General features: G+C 36.0%; 1 long non-coding RNA gene across 2 annotated transcripts in view; it reads left to right on the top strand.

The window, feature by feature from the left end:
• The first annotated feature begins 15,653 nt into the window (after window positions 1–15,653).
• LOC118182338 (uncharacterized) overlaps window positions 15,654–20,361 on the top strand; it is a 315,423-nt gene continuing 310,715 nt past the window's right edge. Inside the window, exon 1 of one of the 2 annotated variants that reach the window (XR_015039274.1) lies at window positions 15,654–15,899. This is a non-coding gene — a long non-coding RNA (uncharacterized LOC118182338). The remainder of the gene's footprint in view (window positions 15,900–20,361) is intronic. The other variant, XR_015039273.1, reaches the window with a different exon arrangement.

Consider the following 20,361-nt stretch of genomic DNA (forward strand, 5'->3'; position numbering starts at 1 on the left):
AGAGTCTTAAGGAAGGAATTAATTGCTTGTCTTGTGTAGTCCAGGAAACCCAGAACGATTAATTTGTAAAGTAGTTCGTACGGCCATACGCGATTGAAGGCTTCAGAAATATCGTGAAAAAGTATTCTTGTATTTAGGTCAATTGTGTAGGCTTTCCGAGATGAATTCCGTGACTCTGTGAAGCTGATGGCTGGTGTTTTCGCCAGCCATTAGTATCAGTTGTATTAGGATATTTTTATCTTCGAGGTATTGGTTAATTCTTTTCAAAATGGCTGCCTCAGATATTTTACTGAGAGCAGAGAGAAAACTGATTGGTCGATATGATGTAGGATCACGTGGGTCTTCGCCGGTCTTCAGGATTGGCGAAATGATTGCCGTTTTCCAGCCATACGGAAAATCAGGGATAAATAAGGATCTCTTCTAAATCCTGAAGGAACCTTGCATAAAGATTTAAAAATTGAGTTTATGGATGACTGCCTGCAGCTTACGAACGAAAAATTCTTCGCTAAAGCATGTGAATACCCGCATCTAAGCTCTTTTAAATGTTTTTAATTATGAAATTCTACAAGAAGACCACGATATTCGCCCCCTCACCTCACACGAAACTCTAATTTCCTCACCTAAATACTGCGCTGTATAGTATACATACTGTATATAGCTTCAGCATCATTACTAGTATTTTATTTTATTTTGTTTCATTTACTTATTTTGTATCATTTACTCGGCATTGTATTTTGCGTATTCTAATTTCATGCAGTATTAGGTTCGCACCTCGTACTATTTTTCTCCATTTTAGGACTCCATTTGCTTCACAGGCCTTGTTACCGTCGGTCACACCCCTTTCCACCCCCTTAGTCCTCCATTAGGATACCACGGCCATGTAGCATTGACATTATGTGCCATATAGGCAAAATTCCTGTTATTGAGCAGGACACGTTGGCTGCCGCGCAATATCTCGGCATAAAATGTTCGGATCGTCCTGAAGGAAAATGCTGAAGTTGTAGAATGTAATTAAATAGTTTTGTAAATTTGCGGAACATAACAATTCGCATTTCCTTGATCATCTTCATGTTAACGTGATCCATTCCAGCACTCTTTCTGGTTATTCTCAATATAATCCGTAACCTTCGACGGCATAATACGAGGGATGCTGTTTGCGACTGATTTTGAAAATAATTGTGTTGCAGAAGTGACGATCTGTGTGAGAGTGAGAGATGTTGGTTATGCAGAATTTGAGACGGGTTATCAAAGAGTAACTCAGCTTTCTCCAATCCAGTGTAGGTGACCCGTTAGAGACTTTAAGGGCGGAATATTACTGTAGCATCTTTTATATTTAGAGACGGCACTCCAGATCGAATTATCAATTTGTTTTTTACTTTGCATTCTTATTTTCTAATTATAGGTTTTCATATTCGCAAATATGATGCGCTTGAACATGAATACTTTCTTTTCACTATCAAAAAGAGTTTTCTTATTTCAACAGCATGAGGTCAAATCGAAATTCCATGTGATTTTTAATTAGAGCTATGTGCATTCATAAGATAGAATTTAGATATTAACTTCAACTTTTGTTTAATTTTTTTTTTTTAAGACCATGCTAAAGCAGTTTGTTTTATAGTTATCTGTCGTAATTAGAGAAATAATTGCTAACTATTTTTTAAAAAGTTTTAAAATTTATCTTAATGATTGTGAAATTCTTCCACCACAGGACAAACATATTCATACTCCTACACATGAATACGAGTACGAAAATTTGAAACTTAAAAGAAATGTAAAAGAAGACCTTATAGATTTTAATGTCCAAAATCAAGCAAAATATTTTGTCAAGCAAAAAATGTAGATCGCACAACGTAACTATTGCTTTTTATATTTTTGGTGACGAAATAAAAAAGACTTTTATTGTACTAGAACTAAAATGTTGAACTAAAATGTGTTTCAAAGAAGAATGGTTGCCAGAGCCTCAAGGAGGTTGGACTTCTATATCCACTCCAATTTTTCAATTTTTAGAGAGAGCAGCCCTGGGGAAGAGGAGTCCGAGGATCTCCCACCCCTCTCCCCTACAACTAAACCACACGAGGTGGGTTTCGGCTCGCCATGCATTTTGGAGTGCCCTCATGCCGCAAAGAAACTATACATTTGCAAACATCCATGCCTTCTCCAAGATTCGAACCCGGGGCCTAACCACTATACCGTCTGAGAAGTGAACTAAAATATATTAATTGGAATTAAAACATCTCAGAAATGAGATATCGTGACACGGAGATTTTGGTATGAATTTATGTCTTGTCGATATTATATTAGTGGCCAACGTTAAGATTAAACTTTATTGTAAAATTAAAAACTTTCTGCGATTTTATTTTTCATTTAATAACATTTAATAAAAGGTTTTCTTTTTCATTCAATAAAAGGTTTTCTTCAGCGAAAACTATTTGAAAGGATATAATCACTAAAGTTATGCTACATTCAGTAATTCACAAAATGTATATGAGCCGCGCACCTCGATGGATTACATTTGATTATTCAATTATGGCAAATCACACGAGGGCTATCCGCCTAAAGGAAGGAATGCCTTCGTGGAGGACTTTTAAGGGAAATTGGCTCGTTACACATGGGGAAAACCACGAAAACGCCCATGCAGCCAGCCCGTTCGCGAGATTCGAACCTCGGACTGAACTACCAGTGTTCAGCGTCTTTACCGCTCGGCCGCCGCGCACTTCGTATGAACGCAGCCGAGGTGTTTTTTCGTTTTACAGTAATTTATGATATTCTGAAATATTTTTGAAAATAATAAACGGTATATAAAATATTATAGTCTTAATCTTTGTCAGGTATTGGGTAATAGTTTTCCCACTCACGTGATTAGTTTATTGCGCTTGCGATAAATTGTTTGACATATGGTGAAGGCTTGCAAAATATGTTAAAATTACTCGGTCTGTACAGTATATATCATATTGTACAGATAATATGGTCTTACGAAAGAGCCAGGAAAGGGTGACGTATTTCAGCTGTTCAGTTTTATGTTATTTAAGCTGCAAAATGTAACTTAGAGTTTGTGTGACAGATATGTTGTGTTTAAAAAGAAGACATTGTTGTTGCGAAATTTTTATTTATTGCAACAGAAAAATATGTTATACTATATATCTTCATACAGAAAAGATGAAAGCTTATGTTCATTTACGCTCAGTATGTTATTTATATTTAAACACAGCTATTTCTTAATGTTTAATCGTTATAAAGTTCTCGAAATAGCAGCACATTCTGGTCGTAGGTTATCTTGGCCTCGTAGATTATCATGATCTGACGTCTTCTGGCCTTTTCTCTCACGTGTCGCGCCCGTATCCAACTAGAACACTTTCAGCAGCGAATGGTCGGATGGATGGCTGTATTCCATAACAGTTGCGCATCTAGAATGTATGTGGCACTTGTATGAGAGCTTGATAACGCTTTTGCGTTGCCAAGCTGCCAAATGCCCAGGTAGAAATGTAAAAGTCCTCGCGCTTAAAAGACCCTCACTTGAAGACGCATTAAAGATCCTCGTGCTGGAATTTTTTGTTTCTTTTTTAGGATCTTCTTAGTTTAGCTTGAAAAATAAAATTTTTGATGCTGCCAAAATGGTGAACTAAAAATGGTTCATCACCACCACCAATCAAAATGGTCTTCGTTGCCTGCGCCCATCGGTCTCATCCCCTCGGGCAGCATATTTCACAAGTGCACATCAGCGGAGCCACTGAGGGAGGAGTTTCGAAAATCGACCAATGAGCTTCTTTGCTCTTGCTAAACCGTCGTGCATGTGAGCGTATGTTGTTTACGTTTTAATTTGTATTTGTTTCACAGTTATAAATGTATGGCGCAATAGAAGAAAATCTCGCAGTGATTTCGTTTTATGAGTTTAATTAATCGCTGGCATTTCACGTTCGCGATTTTTATCACGCATGGATGTTTGGATTGATATTCACGGCATATTATCGCTCTTTACATCCAGAAAATGATTCAAGCTACCATTAGCCTCGAATATTATGCATTTACTAACACCTGTAAATTAAGAGGATTCAAGTGTATAGAGTTTTTTTTTATTCAGCTGAGAAGGACTGGGAGTGTTACAATGACTCTAGTATTTTCTTATTTCAGTGCTTGCATTCTTTTGATTTTGAAAGGGCATTCTTTTGATTTGATTTCTTTTGATTTTAATACAAATTTTTATTTTGAAATTCAGAATACATATTGCGTATGACCTGATTATATCTATTGTTAACATTAAACGTTGTATGTGAATAAATTCAATATATTCGTTATGAATAAGATAAATTCATTCTGTTTGATGAGTATTTCTTGTGTAGACAGTACATGTAAGAGTGAGCAGTTATTAAATGCAAAATTTAACACACTAAATGTGTACGAATATAAATTAGTAAAGTTCACTTTGAATAAAATTCTGCATTGGCTATTATTGTAGAAGAGCTTTTTCATATAGACTGCAAAAAAAAGTGCTGACTTCTATTTAAATATATTATAAGGTACTTCTAACACTTTCCTTTCTAGTGGTCTAGTGGTTCTGCATGCCGGGTCGGTATTCCAGAGGTCCGTGGTTCGATTCCCGGCGAAGCCATTTGCTTATTTTTCATCTCTCCGGCTTCCAAAAAATCCTAATGTCTCTACAATATAATAGTCGCAAATATTTTTCTCATATGCATAGTTTTATGTAAAGACAGCATCTGGTCTCAGATCTTTAAAACATATTTCTTTCTTCATCTTATTTTTTATTTATTAAGTAATATTTCACGTGGATATTTTTGCGGAGTATCCAGTATGTGTTTGTATTTATTTCAAATTCTTTCAACTAAGTAGTGAAATCGTCACAATTGCTTATATTTATTGCACAATCGTCACAATTGCTTATATTTGATCTAACTTCGCAATGAAAAATTTTTATAAGAAAGCTACGATGCTTTAATTATTTTGTACAGAAAATTCCGTGGCAAAATATTTTCAACCATCTTGCTTAAATCTTAAAGCGCGTGATAGGTAATGTTGACATGACAGAAATATTACTGTAGACCCATTGGTTCATCCTAGAAGCCACTCCCTCGGTGGCTACACAGATGTGCACTTGTGAAATATGCCCTCGGGCACTGCCTGTTGGAAAACTACTTGGTGTTGGGGTATGGATAAGTAATTCAACTGTTAAATTTTAATTAATACAGAAATAAATTTTATCTTTAGGCATGGAAAAACTTAGAATTATGAATTCCAGACTTCGAGAAAGAAATTCTCTTGTGGTTTTTGTACCAGTCCGTTGTACATCCATGAATAAATGAATGAGGTGATTATCATATACTTTCTATATCAGTGACGATGTCCACACTCGGAATTATTTTCGACTTTTTCATATGAATCTTTGTATAGCAATTCTTTTTATTTTCAGTTCGGTAAATACTGAATAATAATAATAATAATAATAATAAAAACTTCTCTTTTATTTATTTTTTAGTCCAAAGGGCGTTAGCCCAGATGGGCTATTAATTTCGTTTTGGCATTTTGCGTCGGAAACTTTAAAAGCCTGAATCATTTTTTAAATTGTTGCAACCAAATATTATCGCCCTTTATTATATTTAAAGAAATTGAATAATGAAGAATCTGCATAAATGTTTGTATGTTTCTTGCGTTGTGATAAAGCAGCGATACCTAGAGCCCTAAACTTTCACCCGAATCTGGGCATCTAGAAGCCCAAATTTGGAATTTGTTTCATATTTTTTAAAGCATTTATAAGTTTTTCATTAAGAAACTCAACGATTTCAAAGCGAGCAATGGCAACACCATACCCCCCCCCTCCAAAAAAAATTCTCTCCAGCGCGCGAGACTGTATATCGGATATTCTAAAGATATGCTCTTTTTAAATTATTTTGTGATGTTGCTGTTCAGTTGAATTTTATCGTTTACGTGCGAAGAACATGATATTTAATAAATAAAGGTAACACACAAAACGTAAAAAAAAAAAAAAAAAAAAAAAAAAAGCCCCTTTGGGACGTAATATAAAATCTGAAAACTTTCGGATTTTTTTTTTATTTTATTTTTTACAGAAATAAATCATTGACCGCAAGTTTTGCTTCAAATGAAATAAACGAATAAAGAAATCGATCTTTTGTTACGGTAAGTGTAAGTACATGAAAACAGATCTAAAGTATATATTTACTTTTTTGTTATATTCGTCACTATGAGATTTTACTAATAATTGCGTTCCTCTTGTGGCGTCTATTATTTGACGTACTCAGAAGTATTGAATGCATATATGATGCACAATTTTGAGATCAGTAAAATACATTTCGTTGCATATAAAATGTATTATTAGCAAGTAAATTTTATTATTCATTAACAAGTAAAATAATGGTGATAAAATTTAGAAGGTAAAACTTTATTCTTATATAATAATAATAAAAAAATCTTGAAACTTTTGACTGATATTCTTAATAAATTTATGAAATATCTTTTCATGTGTTATTAATAAATATTTATTAGACATTATTAGTAGAAATGAAAATAAAGAAGTTCCCTATGAATGATTCTCATTGAAGATTTGTTTGGAAATTTAAGGTTCAAAATATTTTTTGCAATTCATTGATGATTATAACGAAATCCGTAAACCACATTTGGCGTTATTAGCGCTTAAAACAAATATGCCAAGTTTCAAAACACGCTAACATATAAATTAATGTATATCTTGGGAAATTCGGAATAAAAAAATAATGTTTTGCAAATATGTCTAGAATTACTTTAAGATGATGCAAAAAACTGTATAAGTTATAATTCAAAAGTTTTTGAAAATTTTTTAAAAATTATTTAAAAATATAAATTAAAAAAATAAATCTTTAAATACGTGTGAATTTTATTTTGACTGAATCTAATTTTCGAATTCTGAAAGAAAGAATCAAGTACCTAAAAATTTTAGCTCCTCAACGTTAGTTGAATTCAGCATTATTTATTAATACCTCTTTTTTTTATTAAAAAACAATTTTTATGAAGGTTTTTACGAAACTTCCCTTTGGCAAAATGTTTTAAGCTTAGAATCGAAATACGGGAAAAAAATCTGTTTGTCATTTCTTAAAATGTCCGATTTTGTGTCAAAATACTTGTGTTAGAATTGTGCTATGTATAAATCTAATATATATCCCAAGTCGCGTTTTCAAGACAAAAACGTAAGTTTAATTTCGTCAATCGGTTCAATTTCACGGGGGATATAGAACTACCGCCCCCTTTTTTTTGACTGAGCGTACTTTTAATATTCATAGCAAAATCCACCCTCAATCACATTCGGGGGCAATTTCGACTTTTCTTTCTGAATAGGTAGCAACATTTCTTTTTCTTCTCAATTCCGTAAGTACCGGATAAAAGATATTTTTTTTAAATACATAATATTTTCTTCGAAACTCAATAATATATATGAATGAAATAAAAGTTTCTACCTTATGTTATGGTGAATGCGAATGCATTAAAAAGGGTCACCACATTTTCCGTATTCTTTGCGATATTCTCAACAGCAGGTTTTTTTTTTTTTAAAAAGGAATCTACAAATTATTTTCATACGCAGTATGAAGCTTGTCAAGGTTTCGACCTCCTTTGTTTAGTAAATGCAATAGGGTCAGCAGGCTTTTGGTCTTAGCTTTTTTCAGATAGTCAGATGGCTTCGCATTCATTGTACTACTTCTAGTTCTACTACGGACTACAGCTAAGACGAATATGGACATCATAGTCGCTTTAAAATCTACGTAGTTCTAATTGTACTAATATTCATAGAGTAAATTAATTCAAATTGTGTAATATTAACTCAAAGTTCTTCGGACCTTATTACACTGAGAAGCGAATTATCTTTCCGTCTGAAATATAATCATGAGTGAACATGTTATAAGCAGTACTGAGATGCACATTAGCATCATCACTTGAATTTTGTTTCATGTATTTACTAATATTATTGCGAACTGCGTTAATAACTTCATCCTCATATATGTCCGAATTTTCCAAATCATGAGATAGCACACAATACACAACAATAAAGGAAAACATCTTAAAGAGGAAACATCTTAAAGAGGATTGGATAACTTTTTTATTGAATTCTTGAAATTAAAAGGAGATGCCCCTTGTGCTTGCTTACAAACAAAACTTTTCGTACGTCTGGAGGCTGTTCGGCAAATAAAATTGTCTCCTACTGAAAGAGAGTTAATATAGTTCGTCCAGAAGGATTGTGCTTCTTTATTAGCAAGACTACATTTTGTGCCTTTGCTGCCCACATGTTGGACAATAACTTTCCCACATAATTTGCGGAAAGTAAAATGCCCAGTCGCTAGTGAGACTTTCAATTTGTATATGCTGTATATAGTTTTAATTTAATTTGATTATCATGAAATGTAAGAAATATAAATGTAAAAATTGCGGAATGTATCCCCAAAGCCAATCAGATGGCAACTTCACCTCACGTGATGCAGGAAAGAAGTTTAAGATTGAAATGGACCAACCAGATGCCTACTCACCTCTCGCGTGACATTGATCCCGCCCCCTGCCTCCCTTCAGCTCTCCACCCGGTACGGGACCAATCAGTCCAGAACTGCTCTAGCCTGGAGCCACTTCGGCACCACCTCAGAAAGCCGGATCACGTTATATGCGCATTAGCATGGTATTCCGGCATACAGTGGAACTAAGAACATTTTGCAACTTCATGAAAGTACTCTTGCTACTTGGGTTACTTCTACTTGGGTTACTACATTTTCTGAGGGCAGCATTTCTAAGTTTCGTAAGATTTTGCAGTTCAGCTTATCTTCGAACGTCTGGATTATTCGTCTTGGTAGAGAAGTTTTCATATGCCGAAACAGTATCGTCTGAAAAGTTCTTGATCAAGCAGTCAATATCATATCCTTAGCACATCGATGGAAGTGTATAATTAATGGTCTTTGGAAAAATCTTTCCAGTTTGTTCTAAGGGTTCTGTTCTTTGGTGTAGTATAACAGCTGACATCCAAGTAGATCCGGATTGGGTTGCTGCCTGAGAACAACTCCTCCAGCATAGAAATATCCTGTGTATAACTGATATTTTTTAGCAGGAAGAAGTCAATAATGTCACTTGAACTAGCGTTATATAACACTAATTCAAGGGAGTTATATGCTAGTTGTATACTATATCTAGCGTTATCTACCTTGTAGAGGTGAATGGAATAGCTATTCGATTCTAGTTGTTTCTAATATGCTGAATACGATGCGTAATGTGGGATTTGAATTGTAGCAGTTCCGTGCGCGATCTCAAACATTTAGGTACCTATCCATTATTGCTGGATTGTTGAGGAACATTAGAGCATTTAGTTCGGAAGATGCAACATTTTCACTAGATTTACTGGATACAATACCTGAAGTAACAATTTCATTGGAAACAGATTCGGCAACATTTCCGTTGACATTAACAATAATTTCATTCCTAACCATATAATTTTCATCAGAAACATGACCGTTAACATAATTATTTCTAATACCAAAATTAGAATAGTATTCAGAAACTAATACATAGGCATTTAAGTTATCAACAATGGGATTTTACCTCAAATGGCTCAAGGTACCTTGAAGGGTTTTACTAATACCGTGAAACTAGTTAATCTCAGCTTCATAACATATAACACTGAAACTAGAGTTATCAGCCATCTCCCTAGTTAAGATTGCATCGTACGCATTTAGTCTAAACTAATTTGATCCCTTCCATTGCTTCATGATGTTCAAAACCACTATATTCGCTTTTATTTAGTAATTCCGTTAATCAACCCAAATCATTCATTCAGAGTCAGATCATATGCATCATGAGTGAACACGTTATAAGCAGTACTGAGATGCACATTAGCATCATCACTTGAATTTTGTTTCATGTATTTACTAACATTATTGCGAACTGCGTTAATAACTTCATCCTCATATATGTCCGAATTTTCCAAATCATGAGATAGCACACAATACAGGATATGAAGAGGAATCCACTAGCTGTGGCTGCGAGACCGCATTAGCGAGTTTAGGAAATTCTTCGCCTTCCACTGGTGAAACAGTTATCCTGAGAGCTAGTCAGAATATGAATACTAATATAGTACATTTTGGTTGGTCTATTGCACGAAGCTTAATTTTACCAGCTCAATGAGATTTAGGCCTTCGGCGCATAACTTTGTGAAGTCCATGAAAGTATATCCGTAAAAGCGGAAGCTTGAAGTGGTGGAGAAGAAAGCGTGGCAGGTTTAAAGGCAGGCAACTCAAATGGTGCTGGGAGAAACCGCAGGCGTCATGTGAAGCTGGTCAGAGCGTCCTGCACCTTTTCAACCGCAAGAGGGAAGGCGCAGGTCATAACTCTTGAAAGAAGAAAGGTCACCATGAAAATTCTTCTCATTGTTCAGAGGAATTCGGCCTCTGTGGCTCAGGGTTTGCAAAACCCCTCACATTAATTTCTAAAATTAGAAGTGTACCCTATGGAAGGCTCTTAGGACATGTAAATAAAGTAATAAATAATAAGCAATAAATTTAAATACAATATGAAGAACCAAATAAAGAAAATATAAATTACGTTAAATTAATGAAAATTGAAAATAATAGTAAAATAATAAATTAAAATACTTTAATTTAATTTTATTTGGGGGTCTGACTGTAATTATGATTACACTCAGAGACTGAGAAGTACCGGAAATAGGCTCCTGCTGAACTTAAAATTTACTTTCTGTGCATTCTTTCGCTAGTGTTTTATTTCAGTAGATTAAGAAAAAAATGAGATCTAAATATTTGAACTAAAAGCTAAAAAGAAAGCTCTTTAAAATTTGCTTATAGAAGTCTCCTCAAATAAAATTTCAATTAAGCAGATTGCTGAAGAATTATGTCATGAACATATTTGAAATTAAAGATGTTTACTGGTTCATTGATAAGGAAACTGATGAGCAAAGGGCCAAAAAGCTAAATGACTGAAGGGGGGGGGGAATTAGAGGAATAAATGTTTCAGTACCGCAAACTGATTAAATACTCCGCAGCTCAAAAGATGGGAATTTCTAGGTCTTGCCACCGGGGCAGTTTAAAAACGGTGCCTTTATGCAAGACAAAAGCCTTCACAACGGTACATAAATATGCCGATACTTTTATAAAGGTTGCTTTTTAAATTGAAACTGAATTTCGTGTGCTTTTATGCCGAGGTGCTCTTGCAAAGGATTCTGTTTTGGCGAATAACTGCATGCATTATGTGGTTTGGTTTTGTTTATTGAGATTATGGCAAAGCACACTAGGGCTATCTGCCTAAGGGGAAGAATGCCTTCGTGGAGGACTTTCTAAGGGAAACTGGCTCGTATACACGTTACACATGACCAAAACGCCCATGTAGCCAGCCCGTTCGCGGGATTCGAACCTCGGACCGAACTACCAGTGTTCAGCGACTTTACCACTCGGTCGCTGGTGGGCGCATGCATTATGTGTCACCTGGAAATGGGATGGCAATCAGAGTTACCAAATTTTCGAATTTTGGAGAACATGCCCTACATTTTAACATTGTTCTCCGGTCTCCATGTGTTCTAAAATGTGAGGAAATATTTTGCTTTTATCCAAGCAATAATTAGTTTTGTTAAAATCTATAGGGTGTTAGTTGAATCTTCCTCAACCTGTAGGTGGCAATACAAATTCAGTAAGTAACAATAAAATCCAAAATACTCTGGAACCTTTTATTCATCTATTAATATTTCTCTTCACTCGTTTTCGTCCAAGTATCCGGAATACTGAAGTTAAATTCTTGACATTCTCCTGTGGAAGAAAAAGTACGTAAATGTTCCATTCCGAACAACAGTGAAATGCTGCTTTAGATCGTAGAGACATATTTCCTATTAGCAATAAGTGAAAGTGGAGACGGAATCCAAATTTTGCTTGATATTCAAACATAGGTTTGTTGTTTTGTAAACTGTAGGATGAAAAGGTGAGTCCTGCGGAGGACACTCAACCTTACCATGCTGTATCATAAAATGTATAATACTAAATACGTCAAAATTATTAAAGAAAGTAGTATATATAAAAAATATTTGTAAAATTTTTTATATTTTAAATTTCGTTACATTTTACTTTTATTTTCTATTTTAACCACTTAAATACGTAAAAGGTACTGCAAATAAATTGTACATTCTCTTTCTTCTAAAATGATCCCCATTTCCAAGTCATCTACACTGGTGTGCAGAAATTAAGGAAGAAGTCGAAAAATTAGCATATCAGCTGAACGAAGAGGCAGAGCGGACAGAAAGACCAATCAGGAGATTAAGTAAGGTGATGTACGGTAGCACATGCGCAAATATGCAGGTAGACGTAATGGGGGAGTGTCTGAGTAGTATAAAGCATGCTGTCGGTATAAAATCAGTATTTCTGGCAAAGAGATTGCACGCCGTATAGCAATTAAAATCACACCGAGTTGCTGCCTCAGCGAGAAATGGCGAATAATCAATCTGTTAGACGACATCTGGATGCTTTTACCCGAGGTCGAATCATTGGGAAGTTGGAGGAAGGCCGCAGTGTGACAAGTATGGCTTCAGAGTTCGAAATTGCTCACAGCATCGTTTCACGACTTTGGAGACAATTTCAAACTACAGGAACAGCTATCCGGGGGGTTGAGTAGTAGTCGTCCACGAGGAACCACACCCGCAGATGACCGGTATATTGCCTTACAGGCCAGAAGAAACAGGCGGCAGACAGCGGGAGAAATCGCTAGACACACGACACAGGCGACTGGACGACCGATATCGCGTTTTACCGTGGCCAGAAGACTGCACGGTGGTGGTCTGTTTGCACGACGCCCTGTACGGTGTGTACCTCTAACGCCTGCCCATCGGAGAAGGCGTATTCTGTGGTGCCGGGAACACCGGAATTGGAGAGACAATGAATGGGGACGAGTTCTCTTTACAGATGAGAGCAGATTCAGTCTGAGTAGCGATTCTCATCGCATACTCATCTGGAGAGAGCGGGGAAGCCGCAATCATCCGTCGAACATCATTGAAAGGGACAGGTATGGAGGTGGCGGTGTTCTCGTTTGGGGAGGAATCATGCTTGGTTGTCGTACAGACCTTCACATCTTCGAGGCAGGTTCAGTCAACGGGACCCGTTATTGTAACGAGATTCTTCTTCCATATGTGCATCTTTTTAGAGGCGCTATGGGTCCGCAGTTCCTTTTCATGGACGACAATGCACCATGTCATCGCACAGTAGCTGCCGAACAGCTCTTAGAGAGTGAGGATATTGAACATATGGATTGGCCGGCACGATCTCCGGATCTCAATCCCATCGAGCATGTATGGGATTTTCTAGGCAGACGCTTGGCAGCTCGTACCTTACCACCAGTAACGATTCCGGAGCTTCGATTGGCGCTGCAAGACGAATGGGCAGCAATGCCTCAACAACTCATTGACACCCTCATTCTCAGCATGGGCAGACGCTGTGAAACCTGCCTAGCAGTCAGGGGAGATCATATCCCCTATTAAAGACCGGATGTTTCTTGCTGGACACCCATCACAGGGATGTTTCGGCCTTCAGTCGCATTGCGCTCCATGCTACTTTTTCAATAAAGCTTCTTTTTATCCCTCTGATTTCTCTTTTAGTAAGTGTTGCTTACATTACTCATGTCCTTACGTATTGGGGATCTTATGGTATTAAATGTATTGATTTGGAAAGCTTTTGTACAAAGTTATATTGAAAAAACCGTCTCGTCCTTAATTTTTGCACACCAGTGTATTATAAAATATCTGGTAACCGTTCATGAACCGCAAGTTCGTGCAGATTTAATTTGATTTTACCAACGGCGTGCTTATTTTCTTTATCAAAGCAATAGTTGAAAGATTTGCAGTTGAGCAAAATAGTTGATATGCACTACATGAAAAACGATAATAAATCATCGCGATTAACTTTTAGAGGCAAAATAAGGGTATGCATTCTCTACAGGTTTTGTTTGTTTTTATTTCCTTGTACGAAGTAAAGGAAGTATTGTAATCACGAAAAATTCCGGGTATCATATTTCAACGAAAATATCCAATTTGACCCCTCTATCGAATGCAATTTAACGATGTTTTTGCGTGACATCTGTACTTAAGGAGAGAATAAAGGACTCTTTTTCCCAAAATGAATTATAAAACTGATTTAAAGTGGATTTAGAAGAGATTTTTTCGTAAGTCTTACGTATGTATCTCGCACAACTCAAAAACGAGTAGCTTCAGAACGTTGAAATTTTGTATATAGGACTGCTATAACATGTAGTTGTGCCCGTCGCATTTTGGTTGCAATCGGCCGCATATATATGCCCACTCTATTACTCGGCTTCGTTAGTTCAGTTTTTTTTATTCTTATATGTTGGTAAATTGTGATTTTTTTGCTTTAAAAATGATTAAATTATGTTGTTCTTATCTTCCGGTTAAGGTTTTTATGCCATTATTTAATCCGCATGCAATATTTGTAGAATTATCAACAATTTAAGAATTGTTTAGCATAATTTTTTACCATAAGCATAATTTTTTTACCATAGCAGCCATATTTGTTTACATTTGAAACTCAGCAGAATAGTGAATTAATTCTTTCTGCACCTTCAAAGTGCTTTTTGCCGAGTGGGCCAAAAGGAAACTTTTAGCTTTGTGCACCGAAAAATCTACCTTCTTGCTTGCTGTCGAACTACTTGTTTTTGCGTAGAAACTACCTTTAATTGTAAAAATTGTTTTTAATTGTTTAACTGTATTTCGTGTTTTTATGTTTTTCTATGCCTTTCAATTTTTAATGAAAATGTTTTGAATTTTTATATATTTTTGCCTTCCCGCGAAGTGATAACGGAATTAATTCAATGAGAAATATATTTCTAATGAAATTCAAGGAAATAAGTTGAAATGGAGGAAAAAATGCGTATTGTGTAATATTCCGTACAAAGAAGTCATGTGGTGTACACATCAGTTTTTTTTTTAGAATTTATCCACAGAAGCACGACTGAAGTTAAAATATCGAATCTAGTATATCTCTGACTTGTATTTAGGTAAGTTCATATACAATACGATACTGCAGTGTTATTTAGGGCTTTACTGCATAAGTAGTACTTCCAAGAGCAATTACAGAGTTCTTTATGGAGCCTTACAATCAATGGTACATGAAATGCGTCCCTTTTTGGAAGTCTTGGGTGGTGAAAATGAGTTCATATGATCTAAGAAACACTACTTCAATCGATATTCTCGGATTTAAACTGGAAATTGATTTTAAAAATTTTAGTCTTGAGAACAGTTTTATTTGGAGAATATTCTATTGCTTTTCCCTTAAATTATGTTACAATTTGTACCTTGCTCTTTTAACGTTAGTTAAAAAATGATAGTTTCAATTTTAGAGTTTTCGTGCAAAAGCGGCAAGAAATAACTATAATTTCGTTGTTAGCTATTTAACTTCGCTAGCAGTTGAATGGTTAAAACAGATAAATACTTAATAGTTTGACACGGACTCGAATCTAGGCGAGCGGACTGGTAACATGGCTTTATTTTCCATATGTAACGCAATTACGGGGAAGTTTTCCTTCATGGTAGATTTCATTTTCTACTCATTCTAGGAAGTCATTCAATACTTCAACACAGAGACAGTCAGGCATCTCCTCTAAAAGAAGCAAGGTTGCTTCACACTCTTTGCTCCATCTATTTCTGCTTCTCCTGGAGAAAACGTCGCTGATGTTTTTCACCTCCGCCAAGCCCGTTTGGGACTCATTAGGGAACTGGTAAGAGCAGGAAAAGAAAGTGAGATGGCACTTATGCGTTTTTCCATACCCAATTACCAACGTGTTAGAGCCATTGATATTGATGAGATGTGAAAGAGACTTATTAAACCTACTGAAAAATAACGAGATCAATAATTAAGGGCTTAGGCCGAGTAAGTGAAATTTTCCCTAAAAAATTACTATATTGAAGCAGTTTATGTTTATTCTTTTTATACCCTCTGTGTACTATTTTATATTTGTATTTTAAAATGTATTTTCAGTACTTTTGTTTTTTTTAATATGTATTATAGTGGCTGTTCTGTTGTATAATCAATCTTTTAATATTATTGGAATGATTTTTTTTAACTATCAATTGAAACATTTGTTATATTTTATGTCATTAGAAAATTAGATTTATCGTTTTAACATCTAATGCCATCACTTAAATATAATAGTTTGTATGGTTTTTATTTAACGTGTTTGTATAACACTTTTTTTTCTGTTCCTCTTCATTCCCTTATTCAATAACTAGGATGTTTTGTGTTTCTTTACTTCATTGATAAATTAAATGTAAATTTAGTTAACTATTGTTGGAAATGCAGATATTTGACTATCAATACCTTCAAATTTTAAAACTTTGATGCCAATAAACTGGTTTCTCTGGTCTGTCTGACCAATCCTTCGCCACAGGCCACAAGGTCTTTTTTTTTTTTTTTTTTTTTTTTTTCAAAATAAAGTAATGGAAATATTGGAGCAAAATCTAATGTGAAAGCACCCGTTGGTTTAGTCAACTTATGTGAATCGTGCCACTGCCTTAGAAATCTTCGGCCATAATTGCGGAGAAGGAGGTTAGGGATTTAGCATCGGAAATCATGATGTTTCTTATCCAGATTCATACTCGGGACTTCTTATTGCTGGACCAATGTGCTGCTAATTAAGCCATGTCTGTACAATACAGAGACGGTTTCTGTCTTGAACTTTTACAGTTCTGTCCCTGAATTTTTGCAAAGTGATATCTCTAATGAAATTTATTGTAAAGTATGACAATGAACGAGCATAGTCTATTAACTCTAACTGTAATATCTTTCGAACTGTAATTATAGTGCCTTCTAGTTAGAGCTGAATTAACCATTAAGAAAATAAGCACATCCTTAGAGCATCAAAAAGAGGGGCAACATAAAAAGGTGGTTAGGTACTCAGGGAAGGATACCACAAAAATTTACCATTGCCAGTTTCACCATGGAGTGTAAGGTACAGATAAATCAGGGTTTAGTTTGATTTGTATAATTATGGCAAAGCACTCGAGGGCTATCTGCATAAGGAAAGGGATGCCCTCGAGGAGGATTGTTCTGAAGGAAATTGGCTCGTATAACACGTTACACATGAGGAAAAACACGAAAACGCCCATGCAGCCAGCTTGTTCGCCGGGATTCGAAACCGGACCGAGCTACCAGTGTTCAACGACTTTACCGCTCGGCCATAAGTGGGCCACAGCTAAATCAAGACCGAGAGAGAAGAAACGAAGAAAAAGTGGGCTTAGGGTCTCTAAATGTCTTACTTCAACATGTTTAAAGAATATCGGGAATATATCCCGATTGCTAAAAAAATGGAACCATTCAGGGGCAGGTAGCTTTTCTTGTAGTATATACAAAATAAGAAAAAAACAAAAATATTTGCGTCTGTAGTTTCAAGAATGTTTTACACAAATTTACATCGGCGCTCGACCCCACGGGCCTTGCAAAGTCGCTTTACAGTAATTCAGCTCTGCTTACAGTAATTCCGACTCATAATATAATGACACATGAGTGAACTTTTGCTTTTGTTTCAAAGTTTTAATAGCGAAAATGTGGAGATATTTAAAATTTATGTACATATATATATATATATATACATTTAAAAAATGAGAGGTTAAAAACCTAGCTAGGGCCGTAAAGAACATTTGAAAATCCTATCTAATTCCTGATATTTGATGTAAAACAAGGTCATAATATTAAAATCAAAGTTAAATCATAAAATTTACGCGAAAAAACTTAGACAATTAACTTAGAATAGAAAAATGTACAGATAAAAGCAATATTATATATATATATATATATATATAGGTGTCCCGTAAATGTTGCGACAAACTTCCGGGGAAGATAAGGCACATCATAAGGATTAAGAATTGCATAGGAACCCATGCCCGGAATTGTCAGGAGTAAGTGGTAGCAGAGGTAGAAGATGGGAAAAGAAACAAGAGGGATTAATTTGATACATTTATTGGACATGAATACAAATAGTGTACGGCAGCTTGAATGTTACAACAGATGCTGGTAGTTTGCACCATCAGACGCCTAACATGCCTGACACCGATTGACCATTTATTGCTGGACATGTTCAAACACACCGAGAGTTTCTTTGACTGTAGCAGCTGCTCAGGCGAGTCTTGCCACGAGATCCATTTCAGACACAACAGGATCGTGATACACTACACTTTTGATGGCTTCCCACAAAAAGAAATCAGGGCTCCATAAATCCGATGAGCGTGGGGACCAGGGAACTGGTCCCCCACGCCCAATTCCATCGATGTAGGAATGATCTGTTCAAATGGCTACGAACATCCTGTCCAAAATGAATTCACTTCTTAATGATCCGTAGTCGCACAAATTTTGATGCAGACGTGCAAACAAACTGTGGCAAGGTTTTGATGTCCGTCCGAGAAGCGTTCACGATAAATGCGTGCAGCGGTTCGTCCATTACTCTCAGCTATTCCATACAAAAAGTGCATGTCTGCAAGCTCCCGATTCGTATAGTGTTCCATGCTCTTCGTATCGTACCTACCGCTCGAATGAGGGAATTCTCTCTTTCCACACAAGCGTCTAGCCCCTCAGATGCTAGTTTCCTCCTGATTCCTCCCTAATCATTTGCGCAGATTCACGCGCAGCGTGTTTATGTCAGGGAGCTCGGCATGCAGAAAGGAATCAGCTGCCACCGACGCCGTGCCGTCAACGTTACGAAAGTGCTGCGGATTACTCAGTGCAAATTAATTTCTTTTATTAGTTTTTCTACAGTATTTTTCTTTTTAAGTCGAATACATATTTACATGTTGATATTGATTTTTGATTGTTTCTCATTTTCTATCAAATAATATATTATTTTGATTTGTGTATAAAAGAATTCCTGATATTTATTCATTCATTCATCTATACATCATCGTCCAAAGCTATTACAGATGCAGATATCAAAAACTAGGAGCTCATTTCTTGTCTACTGAAGGCGTCATTTAAGAAGAGATTTTTAAAAATTCGGCACCCAATGGGGGGAGGGGAGGGCAAAAAATGTTTTTACGTTTTTTCATATAAGGAAGAAACAGATGTACACAAGAGTCTTGCTTTAAAATGTATGGAACATGAATACTTAAAAACCAGTTTCAGAAGTTGGACCCCTACCCTTGAGAATTCGGCCCCCGAGGGGGTAGTGGGCTGTGGTAATAAAATTTTTAATAAAGTAGTACAGTAATTGAGACAGATCGTAATAATCATAACAATAGAATAGAATAAATATTATTTTGTCTTTCATTGTTATAGGTTACCAGACTGGCAGCATTGTAATAGGCAAGTCGCCACAGGGACAAAACATGTTTTCACATATTTCTTCACACTTTAGATATCCGTAAGATTCAGTGGTGGATAAGGCTGGTGCGGTTATGGGCTGATCAAGAAATTCGAACAATCGAATTGACACAGATGACTCGGCGAGACGGCCCTGCAAGGGAGGGTATGTGTGTAGAATTAATACTTTCTCTGAAAAGTTTATCTTCCAATGGTATACAAAATGCACAGATACGACAAATGGCAAAATCTATTCTGGATAAAATATCAACTTTTAGAATAATTTTGTCTGCTCGTGTATATTTGAAAATATTTCAATATACTGAGCCAGTAATGAAATATTTGCAGACTAAAGGATTAGATTACATGCTAGCATATAGTATAGTTAGGGAGGCTGCAAGCTGTTTAAAAGCCATCTCTAGAAACTTCAATTTAACATTTAATGCATCAAAATTGTTTGCAACGGATTACAATAATAAACTAGAAAGGTTGGGTTGTGATATAAAAGAAGAGCTACCTGTTAGAAGATACCAAAAGTGAAACAATTAGACGATGAAGAATCGGCCGACTATAATTTAAATTGCTCTATCAAACAAGTTATTGTCTTTACTTTTATATTGGATAACGCCATTTAATCGATGAATAGTAGGTTTAAAGGGCATAGGAAGTTGTATGAAGACATATCACTTCTCGATCCCCAAAACGTTTCGAAGCCATTTATCTTTTTCAAATGGCGCGTCACAATTTCCACAGTGTTTCACAGTAATGGTCAGCGTTTACTGTTTCACCACGTTGAAGGAACTCAATGAGCAGAATGCCCTTCTTGTTCCAGAACACTGTGCACATCACTTTGTGTACCGATAGCGTCTGTTTGAATTTCGTCCCGACTGGAGATCCACTATGCTGCCAATGCGTTGACTGCTGCTTGGTTTCCGCGGCGAAGTGCAGAATCCAAGTCTGATTGCCTGTGACGATCCCATTGAGGAACTTGTTGCCGTCATCGTGATACCGTTACAGAAATGTCAGTGCTGCTCCTGATTTTGTG

The sequence above is a fragment of the Stegodyphus dumicola genome, chromosome X2, assembly GCF_044657685.1.
Source record: "Stegodyphus dumicola isolate Sdum_Otavi_A_Nest chromosome X2, ASM4465768v1".
Classification (NCBI taxonomy): Eukaryota; Metazoa; Arthropoda; class Arachnida; order Araneae; family Eresidae; genus Stegodyphus; species Stegodyphus dumicola.